Source organism: Myotis daubentonii, chromosome 13 (assembly GCF_963259705.1).
Source record: "Myotis daubentonii chromosome 13, mMyoDau2.1, whole genome shotgun sequence".
In the NCBI taxonomy this organism is placed as follows: Eukaryota; Metazoa; Chordata; class Mammalia; order Chiroptera; family Vespertilionidae; genus Myotis; species Myotis daubentonii.
The window spans coordinates 33,924,192-33,940,550 of NC_081852.1; the positions used below are offsets into that span (position 1 = coordinate 33,924,192).

The 16,359-nt window shown below is 35.5% G+C and overlaps 1 protein-coding gene across 2 annotated transcripts in view; it reads left to right on the forward strand.

Annotated features, from left to right (window-relative positions):
* PCDH15 (protocadherin related 15) overlaps positions 1–16,359 on the forward strand; it is a 681,342-nt gene that overhangs the window by 548,524 nt on the left and 116,459 nt on the right. The window lies entirely within an intron of this gene.

Genomic DNA, 16,359 nt, shown 5'->3' on the forward strand with positions numbered 1-16,359 from the left:
ATGTTTTACCTTCCAGAAGAACATATCTAATAATTACAGATACTGCCCTGGCTATCCTGGTTCGTTTGTCTTTCTGATACATAGAAGTAATTTGGCAGTCTTAGTGCATCCTGCAGTTTATGAAGGTAATCCTGCAAATGTATCAATATAATTGCTGTAAATGATTCAGTAGTCCTTGAGTACGTGTTTTGTTTTCTATCAGACACCCAGAAATTGGGATAATAAAACATCATATTAAATATCGGCAGCCCTAGCCAGTTTGGCTCAGCGGGTAGACCATCAGCCTGCAGACTGAAGGGTCCCGGTTTCAATTCCGGTCAAGGTCACATGCCAGGTAATGGGTTTGATCCCCAGTAGGAAGCATGCAGGAGGCAGCCAATCAATCATTTTCCTGCATCATTGATGTTTCTATCTCTTTCCTTCTCCCTTCTTTTCTGAAATCAATAAATACATATACACCGAAAAGTCTATGAAAAAATATAAAAATAAATACATATTGGCAAAGTATACTACTTTTTGAATAAATGCAAAGAACTGAATTTAAATGTTTATGTAGGCCTAATTTTATCTAAAACATGGAATGAACTATTAAGAAACATAAGGTTGATGATTATTTTTCTTTGTCAATCATGTCTTTATCGTTTACTAATTATGGTGTTTTTAAAGATTTTTGGAGAAGTCCAGTGCAGAGAGCTACTGGATACCTCCGAATCTTTTCTTATTCCTCCTAGGCATACAGCTAGACCGTATTTCCTAGCTTCACTGGCTATGTGGAGCCAGGTGACTTTGAGTCTTGGCCAATAAAATGAGGAACATTAGGGACTTACAATTTCTTGGCCTGATTTAACCTTTTCCCCTGTTGGATGGATGAAATGGAAAAATCCCCAGGAAACCTTGGGAGACATATGTTGGCAGTAGTGGAAATATGAATGTAAAAGGAGATAGGCCTCTGAATCACAGCTTGGAGGAGAGCTACCCAAGTAGGGATGCCCTCAATGAATTATGTTAAGCAAGAAACACGAGGGCTTACCTATCATGTTAGCTGGTCAGCTAGGATAGTTGGTCAATATTTTATTTGTATGAAACAGTGCCGGGGTCCAACCCCAGCGGGTCCAGGGGTCCCCAAAGGTGTGGACGGAGTCGGCGAAGAAGGAAGGGCACGGAGACAGTGTTCAGTTGATCAGCAGCCTAGCCAGGATCTCTAGCCAAGTTCTGGTCTGGATCTCCAGAGAGGGTCTGCTTCGGATCTCCAGCGAGGTTCTGTAGCCATGTTCCCTCGCTAGGTTCTCCAGCCAGGTTCTGTCCAGGCTCTCCAGTCAGGTTCAGTGTCCAGGTTCCAGTCAGGTTCTCCTGCCAATCTCTGTAGTCAGGTTCAGTCCAGGATCCCTTGCCATGTTCTCCCGCTAGGCTCTGTCTCTAGGCTCTGAGGCCAGTCCCTCTCCAGGATCCTCAGGCATGCTCTCTCCAGCGAAGTTCTTCTGTCTCTAGTTCTGTGTTCTAAATTCTGTCTGTTGTTGTCTTGTTGCATCTGTATTTATACTAGTTGATTCTAATCCTGTCAATTTCTATTACAAAGGTTAGGGCGTTTCTTATCTCCATTCCAGGGAGAAAAGATTATGTAGTTTAAGCATGATTGTTCGTAGTTAAAGGGATTAATTACCCGCCTGGCACTTAGTTGAGGGGTTTTATTCCCTCCCTAACTTCAGGGGAAAATCCCTACCTGGGGATTCAACCTTTCTCGGAGAGGTGACCTTGGTTAAAACACAGCGCCAAGAAGGTGAGCAAGCATATTAAGAACCGTATGCCATATATGCCAGGTCCCTTGAAACAGCAAGGATGGACCGGCTCCCGGCAAAACAGCTAATTGAATAATTGATATCGTTTTAGAAACTTTTCTCATTTATATTGCAGTAATTGCTAGTTTGTCATTTTAAAACAGTATTCATGGTAGAATAATGTTATTCTTGTTTGATATTTTCTTTTTATCTGTTCAACTACTAGCTTTGGCAAAATATATACACCATTTCAGACTGCTGTGATGGCCAACACAGTCTCCTTTCTAAATGGGAAAAAATATAGAACGGTTGCTGTAAATTCCATATGCATCCTTCCCTCTCTTATTGTTTTCAAATCCCTTTAGTGCTTGAGCTGGATGCACATAACTTCCAGAGATGCCAGTGTTATTAATACCTGATTATCAGGATGATCCCTTGTGTAGGAATTGATGGATGGCAGACTGTGCCACCCCTAATTGTGCCATTTTGGCATAAGGATTATTTTGAGCTAAAAGCACTTAAAAAATCACAGATGCAAGCAGGGCATTCTAATCTCTTCTTTTCACTTTGAAAACAGAAGATTTACAACTCCCATATGAAAGATGCCCTTCCTGTACCAGGAGAAAAAAAGCATTGTCTAATGGGGAGTCGAAGCCAAGAGAATTCTATGTAAACAGGCCTTGTTCAAATCACTCTTATCTCCCTGTAGCCTCTCTGCAGTTTACTTTGCCACAATAGCCTCTCTTTGTTCGCCTTAATATAAAAACATGTAGGTTCTGTCCTTTCTTTGGGTTTTCATTTCATTATGGGGACTCCCATGTCATATAAAATTCACATAAATATATCTGCTTTCTCCTGTTAATTGGTCTTATGTCAGTTTAATACTTAGGTCTAGCCAAAAAATCCTGAAGATAGAGGTAGAATTTTACCTCCCCTCTGGAATTGCTTCTGGTGGAAAAACTTCTGGTTTATGTGATCAAATTTGGCAGGACACAAAATTTTAATGCAAGATGTCTGTCCTTTGTAGGGTTTGTGGGGAGGGTGCTCCTGGGTTAAGCAGGGAAAGCAGTAATCCACATTGCATAGCATTGTGAGATGGGGTTTGGTTTTGCATCTCGGGAATGTCTGCGTTTCAATATTGACTTTTTCAATGCCCCGGTAAAAACTAGTTTTCACCAAATGAGTCGGTGTTAAAGAGAGGCTCTAAAGACACAATATTCACGTATTTTAGAACTTTGAACTGAATTCTTAACCCGCCCTCCTTCCTTGACCCAATTATCTTATTTTTGGATTAGCCAGTCATTAAATCTTTAAACCGCTGCATAAAATGGTAAGGGAAGGTTCGGCTGCTGTAAAAATAAAGTCTCCATTTTAATGGTTTAGAGGACAAAACAAATAAAAACAAGCTTTTGGCTCACATGACAGCCTTAAATGAGTTTCAGGTTGGTGATAGTCTTCCATGCGATCCTTCAGGCACCCAGGCAAATCTAGGCTCTGCCACCTGTAGCATGTTTCAAAATACCTCTGACCATTGTCATTTCAGTCCACAAGGAGGGAAAGAGGCAGAAGTCCACAGCCAGAGATTTTCTGAATCAAGTGAGGTGGGAGTTGCAAATTGTACACCAGCTCACTTTTTATCCCGAAAATTCGGGCACTTCATGAAACAGCAGAGGAGTGCTGTTCCTTGCGAGGCAGCTCTGTCCAATTCTACCTCTGTTACTGAGGGAAAGAGAAAGTGATGTTGATGGAGAACTGGCATTAAGTGTGTAATTTTAGACACGTTATAGATTTTAGTTGCTGCAGTCATTCTAAAATGAGTCGGTTTTTATTAAGAATACACAACATCAGACCTAAGAACTAGTGGTGTAATAGTAAAGAAACTTTTTTTTTCCTTTTTAAAATATGTTAGGGAAAGAAAATACAATCTTTTTTAAAATAATAAGAGAATTAATACTTCTTTCCTTTGAATAGGGAGCAAATCTCAAATGGACATTTTGGTATGGTTTAAATTATGTAGAGTGATTTTTATGTGTCAAGTATTAATATTACATATTCCAAACTAAACCTTTCTGGACTTTAAGCTAACGTTTGGTTATTTGATTACAATTAATTACTTTCTCCATTTTCCAGAGCCGTTAATTGTCTTCATCATAAAAGAAAAAGAAAAGGAAACAGTAGCAGAGTGTAAATGAGAGTTTCGAGCTATAAAGTAGCTTTGTGGAAACCATCAAAAAGATCTGAGAGGTGGCATTTACTATTTGGAAAACATTTCCCAATGTACCAGTTTCACCTAGACATAAAAACAAAATCCATTATTCTTTTTATAAAATGAAAAACAGTTAATGTTGAGCTACTGATAATTGCTTGGTTGCTGGAATATAGCAATAGACCTGTCATTATCTTTTCTAAAATGATCAAAGAACAGTAGCAACCAACAAACAATAAACCTCATGGCAAATATTCTTTAATATTTGCTGGAGGAAGAATGTATTAGCTTGCCAGCTCAGTTTTTTGATGACGGATAATTAGGTTAGCTGAGCAATGTAAAAGTAGCAATACTACAGGAAACCAAACCCTCACTTCACATACTTAATTGTTATGTCTTTGTTTTCTTTTCATATTTAAAAAGCCCCTTATTCTCTGCTAGTGGTTACTGAAAAAAGAAGAAATGAAGTTTGTAAAATTATTTCACGGATTTTTCAAAGACAACCCTATATTAAGTGAAATAATTTGGCTTGTCAAGAGTAGAAATTTCTCACATTATTTATCGTGTTTGTAATTTATAATATTGGAATATTTTATACATGTTGGGAAAAGATTTGATTCTCTTTCATCAAATCCTGTGAACTGGAGTTGTTTGCTGATGGGCTGGCTTTATGCAATTTTTCAGAGTAGGAGGACACTCAAATGGGAAAGCAATTTGCCCTTACTGACTTACTTTTATCAGGGCCCAATCCTATATAATAAAGAGCTAATATGCAAATGGTCATCGTGCCCTCGCGCCAGAGGACCTGAGGCCGGGGCTAGGGGACCTGAGACCAGGCCGGGGGACCAGAGGCCGTGCTCCCAACCGGGCAGGGCTTGACGGGGGACCTGAGACTGCATCCCCACCTGGTGCCGGGCTGGGGGACCTGAGGCGCCGCCCCCCCCCCCACCCAGCACTGGGCTGGGGAACCTGAGGCTGCACCCCCCCCCTGGTGCCTGGCTGGGGGACCTGAGGCTGTGCCCCCTGCCCTGAAGAGCTTGACAGGGTTGGGGCCGGCCGGGTCTGGGTCTTACGCGATTTCGAGGTGCATGCGGGTAGGCAGGGACTTGACTCTGGGTCCCATGGTGTGCCCCAGACTCTGACAGGAGGGAGATTTTCATATACATTTTACTAATTTTCTTTCGTCTTTGACACTTCTATTACAGAGAAAGGGCAAATAGCAATATTAAAATATTTCCTCTAATTAATTCCATTTAATGTGCACGAATTTCATGCACAGGGCCACTAGTTTGCAATAGTTCCTCAGGTAAGTATGCACTTGGTTCTCTTTGGTCCCTATAGCAGTTGTAATAGTTGAAACAGACTCATTTTATTAATTTCATGACCTCTTCAAACCAGTCTTTACTTGAGTTATTTAATTGGGTTAAATGGAGGCTAACCAGGGGAACTTATATGCATATATGGACACAGTAAAGTGGTGAAGGCCCAGAGATGTGTGTGGGGGGGATGTCAATGGGGAAAAAAACAAAGAAAGGGGACATCTGTCATACTTTCAACAATAAAGAAAGAAAAAAGGCATCGTCTGCTTCATCAATTTGTTATTAGATGAACAAGGAAACACTGAGTTCTTAAAACTTTTGAAAATTATGACTCTTCAGATTGTATATTTATTTATATAATTGTAAGCAATATTCCTATTATTTAGAAGCATGCACACAACCCAAAATTTCAAACTTGTAAACATTTTTATTTGAATTCATACATCATTCCTGTTTTATTTGGTGAAGTTTCTCTTTTTGACAAACAAAGAAATATCAGTAATTTCAGTGTCTTAGAGTTTACATGCCCAAATCATCATTTATTTTTACTCTTCTCCTTTCATTGAAACAAATTTCTTAAAGATTAATGGCATTTCTTTATCCCTTATTATTAAAACACCCCTGCCTTCTCAAAATTATCTCCAAGAGACTTTATTATTTTATTTTTACAGTGAATTAAGTTCAATCATTAGCCCCTTCCTCACATAAATAATCACATATTTTGAGTTATTACCACTTGGGCAATTGAGAAGTTTCTCTATATCCATATGCAATCTCATAACTTAATTTAAACCATTTTCCTTAATTTGATTTTCATTGGAAGCAGAGTAAAATAGGTTAATCTTACTCATAAAAATTAGATTCCCAAAGTCATATGATATAATGAATGATATAGACCATACAGATCACTTACTCAACATAATTTAATACTTGATTTCTCTAATATCCTTGTCACAAAGTTTACTAAGCTCCTTTTTACAAACTTACAGTTGTGTGATTGTGTGCAATGTGCTATTTCATCTTTGGATAGCTGTGAATGCTGGAAAATTCTTATGTTGAGATTATACTTATATTTAACTAGAGGCCTGGTGATGAAATTCCTGCCCTCGGTGGGTTGGGGGTGTTCCCTCAGCCCAGGTTGCAAGAGGGCTCAGGCCAGGCCGAGGGACCCCACCGGTGCACAATTGGGGCCAGGGTGGGACCATGGGAGTGCTCCAGTGCATGTCTAGCCCGTCTTGCTCAGTCCCGATCGGCTGGACCCCAGCAGCAAACTAACCTACCGGATCAGAGCATCTGCCCCCTGGTGGTCAGTGCACACCATAGTGACTGGTTGACCGGTTGACTGTCTGCCCCTAGTGGTCAGTGCATGTCATAACGACGAGCGTTTGAGTGGCCTTAGCATATCATTTGCATATTACACTTTGGTTGAATGGGTTACAGGACAACTGGACACTTAACATATTAGGCTTTTATTATATAGGATCTCTTAAATTATTTTTATGCATTTTTCTCAGAGTCCTCATCAGTTTTAGCATTCAATGCTTTTTTAAGTAGCATGCCTGTATAGGGAAGGAAAAATAATTTTCCCTGTACTCTTGAGTTCTTAGCTGAGACCCCTTTGATATATATATAAAAAAATTAATTAACAAGAGAAAAAAACAAACAAGTTTATTAGCATGTATATCTTATGCATACATGGGAGATTCCTAGGGGGGAAAAAATGAGTAATTCATAGAGGTAGCTTTAGAATTCAGGACTGAATAACACCTTAATGAGGAAAGAGAAGGAGGGATATAATTCTCTTAGTGAATAATAGTTTTCTGGAAAGATGAATGGGTCCTTAGAAGAATAGATGGGAGGTGTGATAAAGTTTGTGACAAAGTTTGTCTGAGTATGATGTCTACTTTTAGCTCATCTCCTGCTGAGAGCTAATCTTTCCTACTTGATGAAAACTCTTAGGGAGAGGATGTATATCAGTTGGGTTACTTTTGGAGGATCTGTCTTTAGGTAGAGAAGGGGAGCTCAGAGAGAACCTCTCCCTGAATTTTCTGGTTTTAGAGTGCCTATAGCTCAAAATAATTAATGTACAAACTGGCATATTTTGAGCAGGCATGTACTAATTTACAGTCATATTTTAGAGTTATATATTCTGCTGCCCTTCAGTTGAAACTGAGCTAAACTCTTTGGTTAAGACAGATGTGACAAATAATGTTTTCCTATTAATCATTAAAATGTATCTTGACAAGGATTGGGTTTATTGGTAAAGAGTTTCTACCATTAATGTGGAACAAAAGAGGGATGGTAACCATGTAGTAGCTTATATCTAAAATAAATGTTAATTACAGTTTCTCATATTAGTTTAAAATATCCCAGAACACATGGCAAACTCTTCTACATTGTTATAATATTTAAATAACGGTTTACTATAATTCTCAAGATTTTCTTTTTTATCTCCATATAAATTGATATATATTACATCTACTCAGTGTATTTATCTTCATTTTGATATATTAATATATATTCAGATTTATTTTAATATATATTAAAGTTCTAGATTAATATTTTTAAATTTTTATTCATCTTTTTATAAATGTTTATGAATATTTTTAATTTAAATATTTCAAAGTACTAATAGTGTTTTTTAACTGTAACCCCATTAAGGTCTTGTGTTAGTTCAGTTCTGCCCTCTAACAATTAGACATCATGATGAGATTTAACAAGCAAATATTTTATTTGGTGAAATACAGCTGTGAGAGAAATGAGGGGGGAGTAGGATAAGGCTAAGAGAGCATTCAAACCACATGCATTCTGACACCGAGTGACAAAGAGGGCGGGAAGGTTGTATAGAAACATTCTAGTGCCCGTGGTCGGCAAACTGAGGCTCGAGAGCTACATGTGGTTCTCTGGCCCCTGAGTGTGGCTCTTCCTAAGCTTTAGGAGTACCCTAATTAAGTTAATAACAATGTACCTACCTATAGAGTTTAAGTTTAAACAATTTGGCTCTCAAAAGAAATTTCAATCGTTGTACTGTGGATATTTGGCTCTGTTGACTAATGAGTTTGCCAACCACTGTCCTAGCCTACTGTGTCTTGAAGTGACTACTGTCATTCAAGTAAGGTTCAGCACAGTGATCAGGCAATCCTCATTGCATAGTGAGATGTCAGAGAAGTGCTGTGTCTCCGAGGAAGGACCTGTCTTAGCAGTTCTTTTCTCAGTCATTATCTGTAAGCAGCCCCTAAGTAGCATGACCTTTATAGAAACACAGCAATAGTCTTTAGGGCACAGCCCCTGGGACCTCGGTCCACGTGCTTCCAATTGCTGGAGGCTATGAGTCACACACTCAGTTTCCACCACCTGTTCATATCTGAGAGGAGGTTTCCAATCAATTACCTACTTGGATCTTTTGGAAAATAGTTATATTGTCATAGTCAGAAATTACATTTTATGTGTTTTTTTTTATTTAATCCAGACAGAAATATCAAAATTCTAACAGTAATTCAAACACTTAATATTACCTTAGAATAAAGTAACTCTCATAGTCGAATTATCATTTGGAAGAATGACATTTGCCCTTCATCTCAGGATGATGGACTAAGACTTATACACACTGAGACTCACTTGTCATCAGTTTTAAAGGTAAATATCATGGAAAGGTCAATACGTCTGAAATAGATCATAGAGTCTAAATGTGAATATTGATTTTGAATGGGAAATGCAGTATCTGACACAGTTTATAAAATTTTTATTAAAGACAGTTACTTAACTACTTTTCTGAATAAATATGCAAAAACAGAGAAAAAGCATAATTTAAAATCCAGAAGTCTATTTTTATATACTTTGCAAAATGAAAACAACTTTATAAAAATGGCCAAAGGAGTGGTGAATGAGCAATTCCAGTTTACATCTCATTATACAAGAGAATTAAAATTACCCTACATTGAGGAATGTTGCCATCATAAACTACATACAAGTTTAAACTTCCGGGTTTTCAGAAAAGAACTAGTGGTCTTTATTTCAAAGAATTTTTTTTAAAGCTATATGTAAACTATTACTATAATATAAAATAAACCCACATGCAGAGACTATCACTTGTTTGCTAAGGTTGTTTTCTATTTTAATTTAGATTTATTGTCTACTATGAGGGATGACTTTACCTGAAATTAAACTCTCCTGCCATTTTATGGCACTATTCAAATCTTGCCTTAAAGTAATAGATTTTGCCTCTTTAGCGATTGAAAGAGTGACATTTTACAAATGATATTCCTCACTCTGACCCCGTGGACCTACCATGTCAGAATCTTATAAGCATTATCCAAAAGAAATCTGAAATTTTAGATAAGTTCCTCAACTAATTCTATGGTTTTAAAGTTTGAAAGCCAATGAATAAGATAGATTGGCTAAACTCTATTAAGAACAATAAGTGAAACAAACTAACATACACACCCAAGATTACAGATTTAGCTGCCAAATAGTATTTTGAACTGGAGAGGTGTGTGACTAAGGGCTACAGATTTCTTGTATTCAAGATGAGGACACTACATGGATCTGAATAGAAGCAAAACTAACAGTAAGCACACTTTAAAAAAGTTGTACAAAACAGTGTGTAACTATTTGCTCCTTTATCAATTTAAAATTCTTATCCACAATCTATCTGAAGATTTCTGGGAGAGCTGGTGTCTCTCTCCTGATCTATGTCTTTTTAAAACTGTTTTTCTTGGTTAAATATGAAAATTATATCACCCTGATGAAATTATTTCAAAGCTACAAAGAATAGGAGTTCCAGTGGGTGTGTTTTTTTCCTTCCCATTTTCATTAAATTCCCCCATAGTAGATATAAAAACAGTTTCTTAATTGGCACTGATTTGCAAATATACAAAAATCAAGCATGTCAATATAAATTAGATTTGTTACTCAGTAGAAAGAAAGCAATAGAGCCAGATTGAATCCCAGTGTAATTTTATAGCATCTATTTACAAACACTTTTGTATCCTAAACTGCATGGCATTTAAAATAATTAGGAGTTTTATGTGATACATAGAACATTTACTATTATTGTTACTTCTTAAACCCAACAATGAAAGTAGATTTTAAATTGTAGAATAATTGTATCATCTATATCTATACTGTAAAAACTGGATCTAACCATTTGGAAACTAAAATTCTGTTATTTTAGTATAGTCATTATTCAAATGGCAAAGATGTTAAAAAGTATTTAATTGAGAGAGATTTATTATAGTCTACATTTTCAAAAGAGACTCAATTTGAAATGTTAAACAGTTATCCATGAATTAGTTTATACATCCCTAAGAAAATTATGTTCTAAGTATTTTGCATATAAATTCTGTATCAGTTAACTTTACTGGGATGCACTTTTATCTGCAAAGATTTATTTCTAAACAAGAGATTTGGAGTCATTTTGATCAATTTTCTTCTGACTAAATGCAGCTGTTTATGGTAGATCCTTACAATGTTATATGATTCAGCAATAAAAGTTCTAATCTATTAAAGACATGGAGGGAGTTAAATATATATTGCAAAGAATCCAGTCCAAAAAGTCTACAGATTGTATGATTTAAATTATATTATATTCTGGAAAAGACAAAAGTATACAGACAGTAAAAAGATCAGTGGTGGCAGGTTCAGGGGGAGGGAAAAAATGAATATGTGAATAACAGGAGATGCTTTTGGCCATTAAAACTACTCTGTATGATGCTGTGATGGTGGATATATGACATATGCATGTGTCCAAGCTGTAGTCCTGTGTAACAGAAAAAAAAATGACGCCTGACATAAACTGTGCTTTAATAATGTGCTGATATTGGTCCATCAATGGTAACAAATGGACCACACTAATGCAAACACTAATAATAGGGAAAACCGGGGATACATATGGAACTCTATACTTTCTGCTCGATTTTTCTGAAAACCTGTAACTACTCTAAAAAACAAAGTTTATTAATTTAAAAAAATATGCATCTGTTTTACATATAAAATATAGGGGGGGTGAAGATAATGCAAATAGTAAAATAATAAGCTAATAAAATTTAATTTGATGTTAATCATAACTAAGGTTCTTTAATTGAATTATTATTTAGTCTCTATTTGAAAATTCATTTAGGTGATTTTAAGATTTCAGTCAAAAATCTGTGAATTTTATTTAAAATGGCCAATAAAGCCAAAATGTTGTCCTTGGAGAGATAATGGGAGCTAGTGATATCACCCACTGTGTCAGGAACATGGGCATGAAACCCAGCTCAGGTCAAACCTTGCGAAAGAACCTCTGCTGAAGGCCCTTCCTGATGGCATTTATAAAACAACTGAGGTGTCCTTCAGTAGATGATTGGATTAAGAAGGTATGATACTTATATATAGTGGAATACTACTCAGCCATTTAAAAAAAAAAAGATGAAATACTGCCATTTGCGACATGGATGAATCTTGAGGATATCATGCTAAGTGAAATAAGTCGAATGGAAAAAGTCAAGAACCATATGATTTCACGCATATGTGGTATATAAAACTGGAAGCAATAAATGAATAAACAAGACAACCAAACAAAAACTCATAGATATGGACAACAGCATTGTGATTACCAAAGGAAAGGGGGTAGGGAGATAGTCAAGGGTAAAGGGTGCCAAAAATATGGTGATGGAAGGAGATTTGACTTCGTGTGGTAAACACACAATGCAATATGCAGATGATGTATCATAGAATTGTACACTTGAAACCTATGTAATTTTAACCAGCGTCAGCCCAATATATTTAAAAAATTAAAATAAATAAAATAAGAAACCATCTGTCTTTCCAGTGTTCAAAGGAAATTCTCTGTTAAGGAATATTAGTTTCCTTGAGCATGCTCTTAGCAGTCTTTTTCTAGACTGTGGGATTCCAGGTGATCTCTTGACTCTACATCAGTGAAGCAGTGCCTGATCTGTGTTAAGTGCCTCTCTTATTGTAAAAGTGATTTTTCTTAGTTATATCAGCAGTAAATCTAGCTTCAGAAAGTAAAATTCTTGAATTTCATACACTCAGCAACTACTTGTTTTGAATTTGGAGGTAAAAAGTTAATTGGAAGATGGTAAATGGTGTATTGTTTATATAAAATAGATGAATTTCAACTATATCAATTAATAGCAGGAGAAATTTTGTTTTGAAAAAATATCTTTGAGGAATTCTTTATTTGGCTATTTTTCTTGCTTCTGGAATTAATCAATAGGTTGCTATTATACTCAACAGAAATAAAAGAGGGAATGAGAAATCAGATTATATCAGACTCAGAATGACAGAACCAGAAACTGCCTTTCAGATAGTTTACTCTAAAAATCATAAACTATCAGCCCATAGATCAGACCAAGTCAGATGTTGCTTTAAAAAATAAACTTCCATTGGTTGCCAAAATGTAAAAGTTTATAGAATTCACATAAAATTTTGAATTTACTTTTCCAGTTTAAAATCACAGTGAACTTGCACTATTGCATAGTAGTTACCCTTATTAAATAGAGCATGCAATGTGACCAATTCTTTACTTTTAACCCCTTTCCTATTAATTTATGCTCAGCTCATTTTATTCAATTTTGTTATCTTTCTATTCTCTCTGTTATCTGATTTTAAGAGTCTTGATTTACACCAATTGCTTCATTTTGTGTTCAAATTATATCTGACTCCAAAAGAAAGATGTAATTTATCCCAATCAAGTAACTTGTACTTTCCAGAGCATAAAGTAAAATGTGTCCTGCCTGGCAATAAATAGAAATTTTGTAATTTAGTGCTCATTATCATAGAGGTTCATTTAATTCTAGCCTGGAGAAAATTGCATTTTTATGGTATGTTTTGATTCTGGTAGAAAGAAGTGTATTGGAACAACTAAGACAAAGGTTAATAAGGAGATATTTTGTCTAGAAGTAAATCTGTTTTAAACATTAGTAACAAATAGAATATTAAATGCTTTTACTAGTATGCATTGCATTTAAAATCCTTCTTAAATTATACCAGTTAATTTGTCCAGTATTAATCATTTCTATCCATATTGTATAAAAATACACAAAAATATTATTTTTAAATTTGAAGTAAAAGATGGCATTTTTCTAATGTTAGAGCTTAAGGTACATTAGCTGCTGACTTTATATTTCTGTACTTTAAAAGGGTCAATAAATTATTTGTGGAAAGTACAAAATTTAGCTTTTATATCATGCAGTAAACAAGACAGACAAGTAAATAATTTAAGCAATGCTTAATTCCACAAGAAGTAATTCATTTAGTTTATGAAAATTATTGCAATATATGACTAACATTATTTCTTATGTAAACTTAAGTTGTATGTAACTTGATCTGTCATAAGTTAACAATTCATTGCTCTTCATAGTCAAGCCATGTATATCAGCTATATAATTGCATCATAACAATATTAACACAAACTTAATAAGTTAAAACAATACATATATCATCTTGAAGTTTCTGTAGCTCAACAGTTGCTCACCTCCTATGCTCTTTGTTCCATAGACTCACATAGTTTTGAATCAAGATTAGGGCCAGGGCCAGGGTCTCAGCTCTGGCTTGACTAGGGAGGGGTCCATGTCCAAGCTCATGTGTTTTTTGATTGGATTCCGTTACTTCTGGGATGTAGGACTCAGGGCCTCAGTTCCTCACTGACGGTTGATCAGACATCATCTTCAGTATGTTGTCATGCAGACAATTCCATATGTTCACTTACTTCATAAATCCAACCAAGGAGATGGAGTCTACTAACAAAAATAAAGTTGCACATTAAAATCTTATGTAATCACTGAGGTGAGGTCACATCTACTTCACCGATTTCTATCCTTAAGAAACAAGTCACTCTCTGCCCCTTCTGAAAGGGGAGAGGAATACTCAAGGGAAGGAATACTGAAAGTGGGAGATTATTGACAGCCTTTGTAAAGACTACTCTGTTTCCGTAGATCTCTGATTTTAACCTTTTTCATGTTTTTATTTCATAATTACCATGATCAACCACTAAGCAATGTGACAAACAGAAAATTGTCTTGATGTCTCTTTATAATATAAAGTAGCATACAGTTTATTCATAATCAAAGCAGTCCATCAAAACCAACCTAGTGTCACTTTTGTAAATGCCTCCTTTTTTGTAGTAGACTACTATCAATTTTAATTCAAAGTCACCAAAGGCATCCTTATTTTACTGAACTGAAACTACAATAATGACTAAATACATTTCTTATAGAACATAATTATGTTTCTTAGGTATCTTACTTAAGAAGTGTCTACCTAGGCAAATGTATCTTTTTCTAATTTAGTTGGGACTATTTGATTGGAAGTGATAGGAATCTTAGATAAATGAGAAATAAAAGAAAAAAATAATTTTTCCATGTCTGAAATAATGAGCTTACCTAGCTTTAAGTATAGCAGCATTTAAAATATTTAGTCCAAGTGAAGGGATTCTATTTTAATCCCAATTTATTTCATTTCTGTTGGTATCATGCTCAACAAGAACATTCCTATGGAGTACAAGCATTAAAATTCTATCAAAAATTACAAAATGAACACCTTATTTTCTAATAAGTAACAGTCACATTTCAGGGCACAGCTTTCATTAGCTTTGAGAAACATTTACCATGCATAAACACAGAGCAAAGATGATAAAGTGTCCTCATTGGCCAGAGAGAGCTAATGTGTTTATCCATCTATCTCAAGGGATTGGTCGGCCTTACCCAAACCACTTAGAATGAGAATGGAGGAGGAAGAATTATCCGAAGCAAATTCTGGATGCTGTTAACAAAAGAAGGCAGAAAGGATGCAGGAGAGTAAAATTAATAGTTATTGACTGTGTAATGAATATATGGACCACCATTAAGTGCTGCAGCATCTGTAAGATATAGCACTTTATATTTAGGTAACCGAGTGAAACAATTATATAGACTACAGTGCCAAAGAACATAGCAATTTGGACAAGATGTTTATGAAAGGTTATGTGTAAATTACATTTTCAAACTATATTTGTGTCTCAGTATCTATATATATAAAAGCCTAAGCGACCGAATGACCAGTGGACTGGTTCCTATGACACACACTGACCACTAGGGGGCAGACACTCAAGGCAGGAGCTCCTCTGTGGTGGTCAGTGTGCTCCCACAGCCAACGTCATGGCCGGTCAGTCCCAATTAGCCCCGATCGCTGGCCAGGCCAAGGGACCCCACCTGTGCACGAATTTGTGCACTGGGCCTCAAGTTTGTTATAAAAGGCTTCAATAAAAAAACAATATATATAATTTCACTAGATTAAAAGAACTGAGAAAATGGGGATTAAAATGAGGGGTAACATTAAAAGTGTAAATATTGAAAGAAAAATACCATATGCAAGAAATGGCAATAGGATTTATCTTAGCAGTTTGAGAAAAGAAACTAAAGCTTATTAGGAATCAGATGAGTTAGACAGATTGACTAGACTACAAAAAAGACTCAGATATTATTGAAAATTGTATTTAATAATTTTCTAAATTTATTGGAGCTGATGATACAAATACCTATGACTTATAAAAGTGAGATTATTTGCATTAACTTATGCAAATAAAGTTATGATAGCCTAGTTAGAGTGACCAATATTGCAAAATGAAATTGAGATTTTGAGAATTATATAATGAGTTGTTGAAAAAATATTTTTTTATTAAATATGTATCATAGTGTGGCTACAGCTAAGCAAAATAAGTATGTAATTTCAAAAGAAGTGTGAATTTTTTGATGCCATCTATTCAAATACTTCTAGTACAGTTAGAGCTTTGCAATTGAGCAAGAAAAAAGATGAAAAAGAGACATTTGGAAGCCATGTGCTTAAATATGATAGCATCAAACAAACAATAGCAAATTTTACTTTAGCAGTTGAGATAGCAAATTGTACCTCTCTGTTGTTTTCAGTCTGGAAGGTGCTTTAGAGACAAGTGAAAAGAATTTTTAATGATATTTGGAAAATAATAAAGTAGTAGTATGTTCCATCTTAAATTGAAAACAATGCAAGCAACAAGACATTATTAAAAGAGCATTTGCATAATTTTAGACAATTTTTAAGGTTG